The following is an 18319-nucleotide window of genomic DNA, read 5'->3' on the forward strand; positions in this document are numbered from 1 at the left end:
TCTCATTAACAAAGTGTTTTCACCCACTGAACTGCTTCTCACTGATCTTTTTATTTGTTTATCGCATCATTCTCTATAAACTCTAGAGACTGTTCTGTGTGACAATCCCAGGACATCAGCAGTTTCTGAGATACTCAAACCACCTCGTCTGGCACCAACAATCATTCCACGGTCAAAGTCACTGAGATCATTTTTATTTCCCATTCTAATATTTGGTCTGAACAACAACTGAACCTCTTGTCCATGTCTGCATTGAGTTGCTACCACATGACTGGCTGAGTGGATATTTGCATTAATGAGCAGGTGTACCAAATAAACTGGCCACTGAGTGCAAGTACCAGGCCATGTACCTTTAATGTAATGTACCTGTCTCAGTCACCTCCTTTGGTAGCTTAGTCAATTTACTGACCACCCTCTAGGTGAAAAGTTACACCTGAGGTTTATATTAAATCTATTTCCTCTCACCTTAAGCCAATTCCTTCCCATTCTTGATTTCTCAACCCTCGGAAAAGTCTGTGTGCATTGACCTTGTCTAGGCCCTTCATGATCTTATACACTTCAGCTGGTTACATTCTCCAAGAACATCAGTGAATTCAGCATTTAGAGATACAGTGTGTTACAGGTCCTTCTGGCCAAACGGGACACACCACCCACCAACTCACCTATTTTAACACTAGACTAATCAGAGGCCAATTAACCTACTAACCGGTACATCTTTGGACTGTGAGAGGAAACTGGACACTGAGAGAAAGTCCACGCATTCTTGGGGAAACAGACAAATTTTTACTGATGGTGCCAGAATTGAGCTCTGAACTCTGAACACCTCCAGCTGTAAGAGTGTTGTGCTGACCGCTACCCTGCCATGGTGCTTACATCGATTAAGCATGATTTTCCATTCTGATGCTGACACTGCTCTACCCAAGCACGATAGTGTCATAGAATCATCCAGTTCTAAAGCAGAGAAAGAGGCTGCTCGGCTCACCATGTCCGTGCTGATGTTTTTGCCTGTCTACACTAATCCCACTTGCCTGCATTCGGACCATATCATGCTATGTCCTTGTTTATTTAATGTCTGTCTTAATAGGACCATGAGATATAGGAGCAGAATTAAGCCAATTGGTCCGTTATGTCTGCTCCACCATTTCATCATGGCTGATTTATTTTCCTCTCAGCCCCAATCTCCTGCCTTCTCCCTGTATCCCTTGATGCTCTGACTATGCAAGAATCTATCAGCCTCTGCCTTAAAAATACCCAATGACATGGCCTCCACAGCAATGAATTCTACAGGTTTACCTTTTAAATGCATCTTAAATGTAGATTAAAGACTAAAGACAGTTTTATTTCTCACACGTGCTTTGAAACATATAGTGAAAGGCATAACACGCTGGAGGGACTCAGCAGGTCAGGCAGCATCTGTGGAAATGATCAGTTAACGTTTCAGGCCAGAACTTCTGGCCCGAAACATTGACTGATCATTTCTACAGATACTGCCCGACCTGTTGAGTTCCTCCAGCGTGTTGTGAGTGCTGCTTGGACTCCAGCATCTGCAGAGTATTTTGTGTTTAGAGAAAGGCATTGTTTGCATCCAAGGATGTAGAGGGGACAGCCTGTAAGTTTTGCCATGCTCTGGCACTAACATAGCATACCCATAACTTACTAACCCTAACCCATATATCTTTTGAATGTGGGAGGAGATTGGAGCCTCCAGAGGAATCCCTCATGGTTCAAGGGAGAACGCATAAACTCCTTACAGCAATGACTGGAATTGAGCTCCAACCTTCCGATCACTGGTGCTATAAAGCATTACGATAACTATTGCACTATTGTGCCATTACAAGGATTGTTTCCTACTCTATTGGCAAATATCTTCCAGATATCAACCAATCTCCATATAAAAAATTCCCCCTCAGATCACATTTAAGTGATATAATATCTGGAATATAATGAGAGTCACAGATAGAATAGAATAGAACTTTATTGTCATTGCTCAAGACAACAAGATTGCAGTCTGTATAAAACAAATATTTACAATGCATATGATATGGCTTAATTTTTAAAACATCTCATATATATATGCAAAAAGTAACTTCGATAGTCCATAACACTCAAAGACCATTGGCAAACCGAGGTGTAGTTTTATTCAGCTGCATAACAGCCCCCAGGAAGAAGCTGTTTTTCAGTCTTGCTGTCTTTGACAAAGATGTTTCTGTATCTCCTCCCAAATAGTAGGAGATTGAACAGATTGTGTCCAGGATGGGATGGGTCTTTAAGCATGTTGTAGGCATTGAGAGTTGTAGATTGTCTCCAAGTCCAGTAGTTGAGGCCCACTGATGTGTTGAGCTGTCCTAATCACCCATTGGAGTGCTTTGTGATCTGTCTTGCTGCAGCTAGAGTACCACACTGCCATTCCATATGTCAGTATACTCTCTATCACACATCAATCAATATTGGCCAGCAATTTTTGAGGTAGATTAGCTCTCTTTAAGCATCTCAGGTAGTACAGTCGCTGTTGTGTCTTCACTAAAATCGAAGTTGTGTTGACAGACCAAGATAGCTACTCGGGGACGTTCATCCCCAAAAACTTGAAACTGGAGACCCTTTCGCACTACCTCACCATTTATGAATAGTAGGACTTGTTCAGGACCTTTGCCTTCTTGAGGTCAGTTATCACTTCTTTTGTCTTCTTAATGTTGAGTGACAGGTTGTGGTTTCTGCACCAATCGGACAGTTTCGGCACCTCCTCTCTATATGAAGATTTGCTATTGTTCGTGATTAGGCCAATCACAGTTTACAAATGTGATGACAGAGTGTGTAACATGAGCAGGAGTTCAGTCATAGACAGCTGGTATCTTTCTCTCAGTTCAAAACGTCTCATACTAAAGTGCGTGCATTTAAGGTGAGAGGATGTAAGTTCAAAGAGAATAGTGGGAGCCTTGAATGTGCTGTCAGCGGCAGTTTCAGAGGCAATTATGATAGGAGCATTTAAGAGGCTTTTAGATAGTTACATGAACGTGTAGCAAATGGAAGAATATGGGCATTCTGTAGGCAGAAAGCATTAGTTTAGTTAGTTATTTAATTACTAGTTTAATTAGTTCTTCCCTTGGGCTGTGAGGCTAATGAAATGCCTGCCACCACCAAAGTCTCATCACTAGGGCAGCGAGCAGTTTCCTGTCTACCTGTACTGTGCACTACATGTACTTTGTACATATTACTGGTGTCCCCCACTTTTCAAATATTCGCTTTACGAAACCTCACTGTTACGAAAGACCTACATTAGTACCCTGTTTTCGCTTTCAGAAGGTGTTTTCACTCTTATGAAAAAAAAATCAGCGCGCGATAAAAGGCAGCGCACGCCCCGAGCAGCCGCTCTCCCCGGGATTCAGAACGGCATTGCTTTAACACATGCCTGTGAGCAGCCATTTGCAAGATGAGTTCTGAGGTATTGAGAAAGCCTGAAAGAGCTCGTAAGGGTATTACACTTAGCGTAAAACTAGACATAATTAAGCATTTCGATCTTGGTGAACGAAGTAAGGACAACGGGAGCTTGGCTTGTGGAAGCTGACAAACATGATGTTGAAGAGGTTTTGGCATCCCATGACCAAGAACTGACAGATGAAGAGCTGATGCAATTGGAAGAAAAAAGGATAACAATCGAAACTGAATGAGTAATGATAAAGTACGACTTTAACTTTGAAAGGGTACATCAGTTTAGGGGATATTTGCAGGTTGGTTTGAGTCCTTACAAAGAACTGTGTGATTGGAAAATGCGCGAGGCTCAGCAGTCAAGCAGCCTTCCACATCAGCCACAGCAGATGACAAACCTCGACCTTCGACATCGAGGCGGGCAGAGATAGATGATGAGCTGCCTGCTCTAATGGAAACAGACGACGAGATGACACCCCAGTGTCCCACCACCCCGCAATTCGCAGAGAAGGCAATGGTAGCTGGGAGGCACACAGCACATCTTTAAGAAAAAAGATGAAATAAACATGCTAATTAATCAGGTGCCACCGACATGTAATCGTCGGCCCAGATCAGAGGAGACGCAATCAGAATCGGCACTGATCTGGGCCGACAATTACGTGTCGGTAGCACCTAATTAATTAGCATGTTTGTTTCAGCTTTTTTCTTAAAGATGTGCTGGATGCCTCCCGGCTACCGCTGGACCCCTGTGTGCTTCGCGGCAATGTATTGGTCAGCGGCCTGGAGGGTGGGGGCCACTGCACCACCCAACCTGCAACGGCTCAGTCTAACATACCATCATCAGTGTGCTCGACGCTGTCTTCCCGATTCCGGTAAGTGATACTACACTGTACATACATTATTTCTACTTTATATAGGCTGTGTATTTTTATGTGTTATTTGGTATGATTTGGCAGCTTCATAGCTTAGAGGTTACTGGAGAGCGCTTGTGCCGTGTTTTTGCCAACAGCGCTTGCGTGAGATTTTCGCTACGGAGAACAGTTCAGTAATGATTGTGGAAAGTATTTCTACTTTATATAGGCTGTGTATTTATTATATCATTCCCGCTTTTACTATATGTTACTGTTAGTTTAGGTTTTGTGTGTTATTTGGCATGATTTTGTAGGTTACTTTTGGGTCTGCGAACGCTCACAAAATTTTCCCATATAAATAAATGGTAATTGCTTCTTCGCTTTAGAACATTTCGGCTTACGAACCATTTCATAGGAACGCTCTATCGTCGGTTGGCGGGGGAAACCTGTAAATTTTATTAACTTATTTATGGTAATAGTTTGTTTTATGTGCTGTGTATCATATACAGTATGTTTTGTGGGTGTACCATGGTCCAGAGAACATTGCTTCATTTGTTTGTATACATGTACTGTCAGAAGACAATAAAGTGGAACTTGACACTATCCTGGGGTGAAGAGTTAGTTCCTGTGTTGTGTTGTTCTATGTCAGTGGTCCCCAACCTCCGGGACGCGAAGCATGCAGGGGTGCAGCGGTAGCCGGAACGCACCCAGCACATCTTTAAAAAAAAGCCGAAATAAACAAGCTAATTAATTAGGTGAAACCGGGCATGTAAATGTTGCCCAGCCCGGCACGTAAATGCCAGCCCAGATCAGAGGCGACGCAATCGGCAATCGCCTATCGCCTCTATCTGGCTGACATTTACGTGCCGGGCTGGGCAACATTTGCGTGCCCGGTTTCACCTAATTAATTAGCTTGTTTATTTTGGCTTTTTTTTAAAGATGTGCTGGGTGCGTTCCGGCTACTGCTGCACCCCTGCATGCTTCGCAGCCCGGTATTGTTCCGCAGCCCGGAGGTTGGGGGCAACTGTTCTATGTCCTTTGAATGTTTTATGTTCTTAAAAATTCCTTTCTTTCTGAGATGTGTTATTAGTGTATCCTTTGTTATTGAACCCAGGATTTTCCCCACTAGAGACATCAAGTTTACAGATTAGGAGCTTTGTTTTCCTTTCTTAATTACTTGCAATTCTAAAGTTGCAAACCAGAGAGGCGTAGTCTATACAGTGCAAAAGAGCAGGATTGCACACAAACAGCACAATATTTTACATGATTTTCATCCACAGACCTGAAGCTTGATATGAAAGTATCACAGAGATTCATATCTCTGTTGCTAAGGTTTTGGTAAGCACAATGCTGCAGCTTGGCAAAGTAGGGTCATCTGGCAGAGAGGGGTCTCTGCCCAAAATGTCAACTGTTTGTTTCACTCTATAGACACTGTCTGGCCTGCTGAGTTCCTCCAGCATTTTGTGTGTCTTGCTCACCTGGTAAAGTAAGGCTCTCTCATTTAACGGTAATTGACAGCTGATAGTTTAACTAATTAATACATAACGATCCAATTAACTTAATTGTACCAAGCGATATCTGAAAGAACGTGTTTCAACAATGATTCATTAGGCTTATTGCCCTCAACCCCAAGGCCTGAAGGCCAAGTTTTGAAGATTGATTGATCATTTCAATTTCCCAGCACAACAGGTCCTCCAAACTTATTTTAAGCTGGACTCCCCAAAGAGTTGCATAATTTTAGCAACTTAACTGCCTTGCCTAGTAAATATGTTGTGCCCACAGTGCAAATCAGCAAATTGCTACAGCAGCGCTGCTATCTGACGAAGTGCTATGTATTCTCTGATCGTCACACCTGCTCAGCAGAAAAGGGCGTTGGCTGCAGTCTACCATCTCTGCCGGACTTGTATGTGCTCAGGACAAAGAAGCAGGCAGGAAAATCATTGCAGACTCTACCCACCCTACAAACTCCCTTTTTCCAAAACTTCCCTTTTTTTTTAGATTATGAGGACACTCAGTCTTCAAAGCCTTCTGGAAAGCGTTCAGGAAGACTTCACATTATCTTAAAATCTTCTTTCTCCGGACAGTTAAACATTCTAGTCATCAGCCAACCCCCACTCTCTCTATCTCTTTTGCCTCTCAAGACTTTAAACCACTGATAATAAAGCTGTTTGCATTGTAAATACATGCTGATCTTTATGTACTTTTTATTCCATAGCTGTCCTTTAACCTTTAACTTTATTTTTATATTATTCTTTATTTTTTATAATTGTTGAATAGTGTCTATTTGTTGTGAGTCACACCAACATACGACAGCAAATTCCTAATACAATTATATGGTGAATAAAGTTCATATTGATGCTTGAGGTGACTGTTTGCATCACCGTCTGGTAGGGAGATGCCACTGCAGAGGATTGGAAAAGCTTCCAAAAGTGGTAAACTCAGCCAGCTCCTTCATGGGCACCAGCCTCCCCAGCATCGAGAACACCTTCAAAAAGCAATGTCTCACGAAGGTGTCATCCATCTTTAAGGACACTCACCACCCAGAACACATGCTCTTTTCACCATTACCATCACGGAGGAGGTACAGGAGCCTGAAAATGCATATTCAATAGTTTTGGAAAAGCTTTTACGCCTCCGTCATCAGACTTCTGAATGGTCAATGAACCGTGAGCACTCGTTCATTCCTTATGTGCTGTGTTGTATGATGTGGACAATCATGGTATTGACCATAATTGTTCAGGGAAAATTTTCCATTGCTTTCTTCTGGACAGTGTCTTTTCAAGATGGGCGACTCCCTGCCATTATCAATACTCTTGTCAGCATGGTGTCAGCAGTCGCATAATAAGGACTCATGATAAAAGACCATAAGATCATAAGATATGGGAACAAAAGTAGGCTATTCAGCCCACCGATTCTTTTCTGCCATTCAATCATGGGCTGATCCAATTCTTCCAGTCCTTTCCACTCCCCTGCCTTCACCCCATACCCTTTGATACCCTGGCTAATCAAGAACCTATCTCTCTCTGCCTTAAATGCACCCAATGACTTGGCCTCCACAGCCGCTCCTGGCAACAAATTCCACAGATTTACCACCCTCTGGCTGAAGTAATTTCTCTGTATCTCTGTTCTAAATGGACATCCTTCTATCCTGAAGTCGTGCCCTCTTGTCCTAGAATCCCTTACCATGGGAAATAACTTTGCCATATCTAATCTGTTCAGGCCTTTTAACATTTGGAATGTTTCTATGAGATCCCCCCTCATTCTCCTGAACTCCAGAGAATACAGCCCAAGAGCTGCCAGACATTCCTCATTTCACTCCTGGAATCATTCATGTGAATCTTCTCTGAACCCTCTCCAATGTCAGTATATCCTTTCGAAAACAAGGAGCCCAAAACTGCACACAATACTCCAAGTGTGGTCTCACGAGTGCCTTATAGAGCCTCAACATCACATCCCTGCTCTTATATTCCATACCTCCGGAAATGAATGCCAACATTGCATTCGCCTTCTTCATAACTGACTCAACCTGCAGGATAACCTTCAGGGTATCTTGCACAAGGACTCCAAAGTCCCTTTGCATCTTTGCATTTTGAATTCTCTCCCCATCTAAATAATAGTCTGCCCGCTTATTTCTTCCACCAAAGAGCATGACCATACACTTTCCAACATTGTATTTCATTTGCCACTTCTTTGTCCATTCCCCTAAACTATTTAAGTCTCTCTGTAGGCTCTCTGTTTCCTCAACACTACCCGCTCCTCCACCTATCTTTGTATTATCAGCAAATTTAGCCACAAATCTATTGATAACGTAGAACAAATCATTGACTTACATCGTAAAAAGCAGCAGTCCCAACACCGACCCCTGTGAACTCCACTGGTAACTGGCAGCCAGCCAGAATAGGATTCCTTTATTCCCACTTTCTGTTTTCTGCCGACCAACCAATGCTCCACCTACGCTAGTAACTTCCCTGTAATTCCATGGGCACTGACCAATCAAGAATCTGCTCATACGACCATCCATTGCTTGCTCCCATGGCTTCATGTGACCGTGACTGGGGAGCCCAGCAGGTGCTACACCTTGCCCAAGGGTGACCTGCAGGCTCGTAGAGAGAAGGAGCACCTTACACCTCCTTTAGTAGAGATGTATCTCTAACATGCCACACATCCATGAACACTATCTCACCATTATGCTCTCTTTTGGCAATACTTAATGAATTTTATATAGTTCAAATTCTTATTTGTAGTGTTTTTATGTATTGCACTGTACTACTGCCACAAGACAACAAATTTCATGACATACAGTATGGCAGTGATAATAAATCTGATTCTTACTCTGACCTCTCAATCTAACTAATATTATTTTTTGTGACTGTATGTGCTATCATTACTATATGTGCTGTGTGATGTGTGTGATCACATGCACTGTGTTTTGCACCTTGGCCCAGAAGGAACACCTCTGTTTAGTTGTATACATGTGTATAGTTGAATGACAATTAAACATGAGCTTGAAATAGGAGGGTGTTCTTTGACCAGGATGATGTTGGCTTTGGTTCCGTTTACCTCAAGTGCAGAAACCTGAAGGGGATTGTTGGAGGGTTTGCTCACTTATTTGGACTTTGAGTTCAATCAAATCTCAGAAAAATCAACTGCTAATCTTGCTGGAACTTCTAGAGTCATATTTACTGAAGACACTTGCAATCTTGGTTGACATGGAAAAGATAAGACCATAAGACCATAATAATAATAATAATAATAATAAATAATAAACAATCTATTGATCTCAACTAGGAATTTCTACTCAGAATACATAATATATAAGATATAGGAGCAGAATTAGGCTTTTTGGCCCATCGAGTCTGGTCTGCCATTTTATCATGGCTGTTCCAATTTTCCTCTCACGCCCATTGTCTTGTCTTCTCCCTATATCCCTTCATGCCCTGACCAATCAAAAATCTATCAACTTCTGCTTTAAATATACATAAAGATGTGGCTCCACAAATGCTTGTGGCAAAGAATTCCACAGATTCACCACTCTCTGGCTAAAGAAATTCCTCCTCATCAGCATTCTAAAAGGACGCCCCCTATTCTGATGCTGTATCCTTTGGTCTTAGACTTTTCCACCAAAGGAAACATCTTCTCCACATCCACTCTATCAAGGCCTTTCATCATCTGATGGGTTTCAAAGAGCTCACCTCAAATTCTACTGAATTCTCGTGAATACAGTTCCAGAGCCATCAAGACTCTGCATATGGCAAGCCTTTCAATCCAGGAATCATTTTTCTGAACCTCCTTTGAACCCTTTTCAGTTTCAACACATGCTTTCTAAGAAAAGGGGCCCAAACCTAGTCATAATTCTTCAAGTGAGGCTTCACCACTGCTTCATAATACATCAAAATTACAGCCATGCTTTTACTGGTGTTCGAGTCCTCTTCCCTCACCACAGACTCAATCTGTAAATTAACCTTTAGGGACCCCTGCACAAGGACTCCCAAGTACCCTTGTGCCTCGATTTTTGTTTTTCCTCTCCGTTTATAGAATAGTCAACCCTTTCATTTCTTCAATGAAAGTGCATACCATTTACTTTCTGTCTAAGTCCTTCTGTAGCCTCTCTACTTCCTCAAAACTACCTGCCCCACCACCTACCTTCATATTGTCTGCAAAATTTCCAACAAAGCCATCATCCATATCATTGAAATATAACGTAAAAAGAATTGGTCCCAACAAAGACTCATGTAGAACACTACTAGTCACTGGCAGCCAACCAGAAAAGGCTCTCTTTATTCACACTCTTTGCCTCCTGCCAATCAGCCACTGCTTTATCCATGCTAGAATCTTATCTGTATTACCATGGGCTCAGAGCTTGTTAAGCAGCCTTATGTGTGGCACCTTGTCAAAGGCCTTCTGAAAATCCAAGTACACAGCATCAACTGATTGTCCTTTGTCTATCCTGCTTATTATTCTTCAAAAATTCTAACAGATTTGTTAGGCAAGGTTTTCCCTTAAGGCAACAAAAATGACTATTGCCTATTTTATCATGTGCCTTCAAGTACCATGAAACCTCACCCTTGTTAATCAACTCCAACATTTTCCCAGCCACTGAGGTCAAACTAACTGGCCTATAGTATCTTTTCTTCTGCCTTTTTCCCTTCTTGAAGAGTGGAGTGACATTTGCAATTTTCCAGACTTCTAGAACCATTCCAGAGTATAGTGATTCTAGAAAGATCATTATCAATGCCTCCACAGTCTTTTCAGCCGCCTCTTTCAGAACCCTGGGGTGTACACCATCCAGTCCAGGTGTCTTATCTATCTTCAGACCTTTCAGTTTCCCAAGGAACTTCTATTTAATGACTCCTGATGCCTGGAACTTCCACCACGCCACTAGTGTCTTCCACAGTGAAAACTAATGCAAAATACTTATTCAGTTTGCTGCCATTTCCTTGTCCCCCATTACCACCTCTCCAGGTCCGATATACACTTTTGTCTCTCTTTTATATTTTATATCTGAAGAAACTTTTGGTATTCTCTTTACATAAAAGATGGAATGAAACTATATGAAATAGGAGCAGAATAAGGCCATTTGGCCTAGCTAGTCTGCTCCGCCGTTTCATCATGGCTGATCCATTTCCCTTTCAGCCCCAATCTCCTACTTTTTCTCTGTATCCTTTCTTGCCCTGACTATTCAAGAATCTATCAACATCTGCTTTAAATATACCCAATACCGCTACAGTCCTTTGTGGCAACGAATTCCACAGATTCATCACTCTCTGGCTAAAGAAGTTCTTCCTCATGTCTATTCTAAATGGATGACCCTCTATTCTGAGGCTGTTCCCTCTGCTCCTAGACTCCTTCAACATAGGAAACAATCTCTCCATATCCACCCTCTCGTGGCCTTTCAATGTTGAAAAGATTTTGGTGAGATTCCCCCCCACCTTCTTTTGAATTCCACTGAGCACAGGCCAAGAACCATCTTATTAACGGTCCTCATCTGAAACCCTTTCATTCCCAAAATCATTCTTATGAACCTACTCTGTAGCCTCTCCAGAGTCAGCACAAAATCCTAAAACAAGATTGCTGTATACACCCATATATTGGGAGCTGAATGTCCAAGGATATACTGTGTTAGTTGGCAGAGGGGGTGGTGCGGCTCTGTGTATAAGAAATAATATAAATCATTGGAAAGAGATGACATAGAATTAGAAGATGTAGAGTCTCTATGGGTTGAGTTAAGTAATGGCAAGGGTAAAAGGGCCCTAATGGCAGTTGTATACGGGCCTCTGAACAGCAGCCGGGATGTGGATTATAAGTTACAGCAGGAGATAGAAAAGGCATATCAGAAAGGCAATGTCATGATAATCGTTGGGGATTTTAACATGAAAGTGCATTGGGAAAACCAGGCCAGTACTGGACCTCAAGAGACAGAATTTGTAGAATGCCTAAGGGATGGCTTTTTAGAACAGCTTGTTGTTGAGCCCACTAGAGGATCGGCTGTGCTGGATTGGGTGTTGTGCAATGATTCAGAGATGATAAGAGAGCTTAAGGTTAAGGAACCCTTAGGGAACAGTGATCACAATATGATAGAGTTCATTTTGAAATTTGAAAGGGAAAAGATAAAATCTAACGTGTCGGTATTTCAGTGGAATAAAGGAAATTACAATGGAATGAGAGGGGAACTGGCCGAAGTTGACTGGAAAGAGACATTTGCAGGAAAGATAGCAGAGCAACAATGGCAGGAGTTTCTGCGAAAAATGAGGGAAGTGCAAAACAGATATATTTCAAATAGGAAGAAATTTTCAAAGGGAAGAGGACACTACCGTGGCTGACAAGTGAAATCAGAGCCAAAGTAAAAGCAAAAGAGAGGGCGTACAAGGAAGTCAGTGGTAGTGGGAAGATAGAGGATTGGGGAGCTTTTAAAAACTTGCAGAAGGAAACTAAGAAGGTCATTCAGAAGGAAAAGTTGAGAGGAAGCTGCCGACTAATATCAAAGAGATACTGAAAGCTTTTTTAAGTATATAAAGGGTAAAAGAGAGTCGAGGGTAGATATAGGACTAATACAAAATGATGCTGTAATGAGAAATGTAGAGATGGCAGAGGAACTGAATGCATATTTTGCATCAGTCTTCACAGTGGAAGACGTCTGCAGTATACCGGACATTCAAGAGTGTCAGGGAAGTGAAGATTGTGCGGTGAAAATTATGACTGAGAAGGTGCTCAGGAAGCTTGATGGTCTGAGGCTGGATAAATCTCCTGGACCTGATGGAATTCACCCTCGAGTTCTGAAGGAAGTAGCTGGAGGCATTAACAATGATCTTTCAAGAATCGATACATTCTGGCATTATACTGGATGACTGGAAAATTGTAAATGTTACTCTGCCATTTAAGAAGGGTGGGAGGCAGCAAAAATGAAACTATAGACCTATTAGCCTGACATTAGTGGTTGGGAAGTTGTTGGAATCGATTGCTAGTGATGAGATTACGGAATACCTGGAGGCACATAACAAGATAGGCAAAAGCCAGCATGGTTTCCTAAAAGGAAGATCTTGTCTGACAAACCTACTGCAATTCTTTGAGGAAGTTACAAGCAGAGTAGACAAAGGAGATGCAGTAGATGTGCTGTACTTGGATTTTCAGAAGGTCTTTGACAAGGTGCCACATATGAGGCTGCTTAACAAGATAAAAGCCCATGGAATTACAGGGAAATTACTGATGTGGGTGGAACATTGGCAAATCGGCAGAAAACAGAGAGTGGGAATAAAGGGATCCTATTCTGGCTGGCTGCCAGTTACCAGTGGAGTTCACAGGGGTCGGTGTTGGGACTGCTGCTTTTTACGATGTAAGTCAATGATTTGTTCTACGGTATTAATAGATTTGTGGCTAAATTTGCTGATAATACAAAGATAGGTGGAGGAGCGGGTAGTGTTGAGGAAACAGAGAGCCTACAGAGAGACTTAGATAGTTTAGGGGAATGGACAAAGAAGTGGCAAATGAAGTACAATGTTGGAAAGTGTATGGTCATGCTCTTTGGTGGAAGAAATAAGCGGGCAGACTATTATTTAGATGGGGAGAGAATTCAAAATGCAAAGATGCAAAGGGACTTTGGAGTCCTTGTGCAAGATACCCTGAAGGTTATCCTGCAGGTTGAGTCAGTTATGAAGAAGGCGAATGCAATGTTGGCATTCATTTCCGGAGGTATGGAATATAAGAGCAGGGATGTGATGTTGAGGCTCTATAAGGCACTCGTGAGACCACACTTGGAGTATTGTGTGCAGTTTTGGGCTCCATATTTTAGAAATGATATACTGACATTGGAGAGGGTTCAGAGAGGGTTCACAAGAATGATTCCAGGAATGAAAGGGTTACCGTATGTGGAATGTCTGGCAGCTCTTGGGCTGTATTCCCTGGAGTTCAGGAGAATGAGGGGGTATTTCATAGAAACATTCTGAATTTTAAAAGGCCTGAACAGATTAGATATGGCAAAGTTATTTCTCATGGTAGGGGATTCCAGGACAAGAGGGCACGATTTCAGGATTGAAGAATGTCCTTTTAGAACTGAAATGCGGAGAAATTACTTTAGTCAGAGGGTGGTAAATCTGTGGAATTAGTTGCCACGCGTGGCTGTGGAGGCCAACTCATAGGGTGCTTTTAAGGCAGAAATAGATAGGTTCTTGATTAGCCAGGACATCAAAGGATATGGGGTGAAAACAGGGGAGCAGAGATGACTGGATGAAGTGGATCAGCCCAAGATTGAATGGCAGAGCAGACACGATGGGCCGAATGGCCTACTTCTGCTCCTAAATCTGATGGTCTTATAAAGTTTATTTTCAACACTTCTTCCACTGTAGAGTTAATGTCTACTTAAAACATCTTGTCAATGTAGAATGATCTTCCCTCCTAATGCAGTTCTTAGTGAAATGCATTGAAAGCTGTACACAGTGCACATTGATTTTTGAATGTTAATTTAAATTAAACATCAATATATAAATCTACTTGCTGGATGTTTTTGTAAGAGATTTTACTTGAAGCAATGAAATTGTGAAACATAACATTATGGCATTATTAAAAGAGTACATGGGGCTTCAGAAATTGATTTTTTTAAAATTTTGATCTAAAATATACGGGGGGTGTAGTAAGACAGAAGAAAGGAAATTATAAGCCTTTGGTCTGTCCTTAGTGGCTGTGAAGACTTTGGAACTCATTCTTGAGGATGAGGTTTCAGGGAACTTGGAGGGACACGATAAAGTAGGCCAAATTCCACATTGTTTCCTCAAGGGGAAAATAGCCTGACTATTCTGCTGGAATTCTCAGAGGGAATGTCAGGCAGGATTAACAAAAGAGAGTTGGTGGATGCTGTTTTCTTGGATTTTCAGAAAGTTTCGGGCCAAGGCCCTTTGTCAGGACTAACTGAAAGAAGAGATAGTAAGAGATTCCCATTCTGATTTATCTATCCATGGCCTTCTCTACTGTCAGGATGAAGCCACTCTCAGGTTGGAGGAACAAAACCTTATATTCCGTCTGGGTAGCCTCCAACCTGATAGCATGAACATTGACTTCTCTAACTTCCGTTAATGCCCCTCCTCCTGTTCTTACCCCATCCCTCATTTATTTATTTATTTGTTTGTTTATTTGTTTATTTACTTAATTGTCATTCTTTCATTTTTTTTTCTCTCTCTTTTTTTCTCTCTCTGTCCCTCTCACAATTAACGGAAGTTAGAGAACCTCCAGCCTGATAGCATGAACATTGACTTCTCTAACTTCCATTAATGCCCCACCTCCCCCTCGTACCCCATCCATTATTGCCCATCCTCTGGGCTTCACCCCTCCCCCTTTCTTTCTCCCTAGGTCTCCCGTCCCATGATCCTCTCATATCCCTTTTGTCAATCAACTGTCCAGCTCTTGGCTCCCCCTCCCCCTCCCAGTTTCAAATCTCTTACTATCTCTTCTTTCAGTTAGTCCTGACAAAGGGTCTCGGCCCGAAACGTCAGCTGTGTTTCTTCCTATGGATGCTATCTGGACTGCTGCGTTCCACCAGCATTTTGTGTGGGATAAAGGAAGCCTTTTCTGGTTGGCTGCCTATGATTAGTGATGTTCCACAGGGGTCTATATTGGGACTGCTTTTTTAAAATTTATATGTCAAAGATTTGGATGACAGACTTGATGGTTTTGTGGCCAAGTTTGTGGATGACATAAAAATAGGTGGAGAGGCAGGAAGTGTTGAGGAAGCAAAGAGTCTGCAGAAGGACTTTGATTGGGAGAATGGGAAAAGAAATGGCAGATGCAGTATAGTTTAGGGAAGTGTATGGTCATGCACTTCGGGAGAAGGAATAAAGGCATAGACTATTTTCTAAGTGGGAAGAAAATCAAAAAATCAGAGGTACAAAGGGACTTCGGAGACCATGTACAGGATTCCCTAAAGGTTAACTTTCAGGTTGAGTCCATGGTAAGGAAGGCAACTGCAATGTTAGCATTCATTTCAAAAGGACTGGAATATAAGAGCAAGGATGTAACGCTGAGGCTTTATAAGGCACTGGGCTGAGCAGTTTTGTGCCCCTTTTCTATGAAAAGATATGCTGGCATTGGGGAGATTCCATAGGAGATTCAGGTAAATGATTCCAGGACTTAAAGAGTTAACATATGAGGAGCATTTAATGGCCCTGGGCCTCTACTCACTGAATTTCAGAAGAAAGTGGGGTATTTGATTAAAACCTGTCAAATAATTAAAGGCTCAGATAGAATGGACGTGGAGAGGATGTTTCTTATGGTGGGTGTCTAGAACCCAGGGGCACAGTTTCAGAATAGAAGAACATCCATTTAGAACAGAGATGAGAAGGAATTTCTTTAGCCATAGGGTGATGAATCTGTGCGGTTCGTTGCCACAGACAACCATGAAGGCTATGTCACTGGGCATATTTAAAGCAAAGGTTGACAGGTTCCTGATTAGTCAGGGCATCAATGGTTAAGGGCAGAAAGCAGCAGAATGGGGTTGAGAGGGGAAATGAATCAGCCATGATGGGGCAGACACCCACCCAAGTAGGGCAGACTTGAAGGACAGAATGGCCTAATTCTGCTCTTAGTCTTAGGGTCTTATAGGATTAACACATTAACACAAATTAGTATCAACCAATTTCCCCCTGGGATCAATAAAGTATGACCATGACTATGACTATGACTATTTTGACCCAGGGAAGACATTTCACTGCATGTTCACAGAAGGAGCAGGATTGACAATGCAGCAGTATGTCTTCAAGGATCATCTTCATTCACCATATACATTTATATGAATTTGGAATTTACTATAACCTGTTGGTCAGGGCATGACATGCAACAAAATACAACATTCAGCCATTATAAACAATAAAGAATTATATAAAATAAAATTTTAAATTAGAGGTTAGAGTACTAATATGGCATAAAATATGCATAAGTACATTAATACATGTATTTACAATGTAAACAATGTGGTTTAAATTGTTTACAGTGCAGTGACTGGTGTAATAGATCTCAGAGGGAGAAGTAGCTAGAATATATAATCAGATTAACTCAATTTGTATTTTATTCTTTTGAATTTTGAAACTAATTTATCTTTTGTTTTTTCCTTTTGAAAACTACCTAAATGATCCATCCATCCAATCTATATTTTTACTATTCTGTTGGGAAGGAAGGCTAAGTAGTCCATGTACTCTGACTGGGGACAAATGTTCTCCTAATTGGACAATACCTTAAGCTAAATTGCTTGATGTCGACCAGCATTGACCGTGTATTTTTCATTTTCCCTTCTGTTATGAGTAATGTCAAGTGTTGAAATGTAGTGCATATATCAAATTCCATTAGAGTTCCCAATGGACTTTTCATATAGCCAACATTCCCTCTAATGATTTTTACAGCTGTGTGGACCAGCCATTGCTCTGAGCAGGACATTTTTACGTGACCTGAAAACTGTGTGTCCCTTAAAATGTTTTATTTCTTGGTAATATGTTTACTCTAAATATTGACTAGATGGCAACAATGTTCAGCAGGGCTGTGATTTATTAGTAATGAGCTATCGACTTCCATTCTGTGTTTATTGTTACAATTTGTAATAGTGTTGTAACTTGAAATACAGACAATATATATGCGTTGATCTATTATTTAGAATATTTATGGATTATATTCATTAACACATAATTGTAGGGAATTTTAAAATTTATTAACATAATTTCAAAATGATATTAGCATTATATAGTAAAAATTCCAGCTCTGTGGCACCCAAGGCTATGTGCATGGGAGCATTTCAATAACTGTGTGACAGTGCGGCCATGCAGCTTAGAGGGAATAGTGTATGCAGCTACAGTGAAATAGGTTCTTAAATTTTAATTATTTCTTTTTCACCAGTGTTAGGATTATCATCATTGATCGTCACTGGAGAAGTACAGTGGTTCAGCAGTCAGCGTAACGCTTTATCCTGCCAGCTGTCTGACTGGGGTTCAATTCCCGTTGCTTTCTATAAGGAGTTTGTACATTCTCGAATGTGTCTACGTGGGTTTTTTCTGGTACTCCCACATTCTAAAGGCGCACTGTACAGTTGGGTGTTAGCAAGCTTTGGGCATGCTATGTAGGTGCCGGAAGTGTGGCAACACTTACCGGTTGCCCAGCACAATCCTTGAAGTTTTGATTTGATGCAAATGATGCACTTTGCTGTATGTTACAAAGTTCAAAGCAAAATTTTCTATCAAAGTACATATATATCGCCATATACAACACTGAGTTTCATATTTTGTGGGCATACTCAACAAATCTATAGAGTAGATAATAAGATCAATGACTGACCACCCAACTAGGGTGTTCAACCGGAGTGCAGAAGACAATAAACTGTGCATATTCAAATATAAATAAATACCAATAAGTAACTAGAACCTGAGGGGAAGAGTCCTTGAAAGTGAATCTATTGCAAACATGGGGCAATCTGCAGATGCTGGAATTTCAAGCAACACACATAAAAATTGCTGGTGAACGCAACAGGCCAGGCAGCATCTTTAGGAAGAGGTACAGTCGACGTTTTGGCCCGAGACCCT

Source organism: Mobula birostris, chromosome 10 (genome assembly GCF_030028105.1).
Source record: "Mobula birostris isolate sMobBir1 chromosome 10, sMobBir1.hap1, whole genome shotgun sequence".
Taxonomy (NCBI): domain Eukaryota; kingdom Metazoa; phylum Chordata; class Chondrichthyes; order Myliobatiformes; family Myliobatidae; genus Mobula; species Mobula birostris.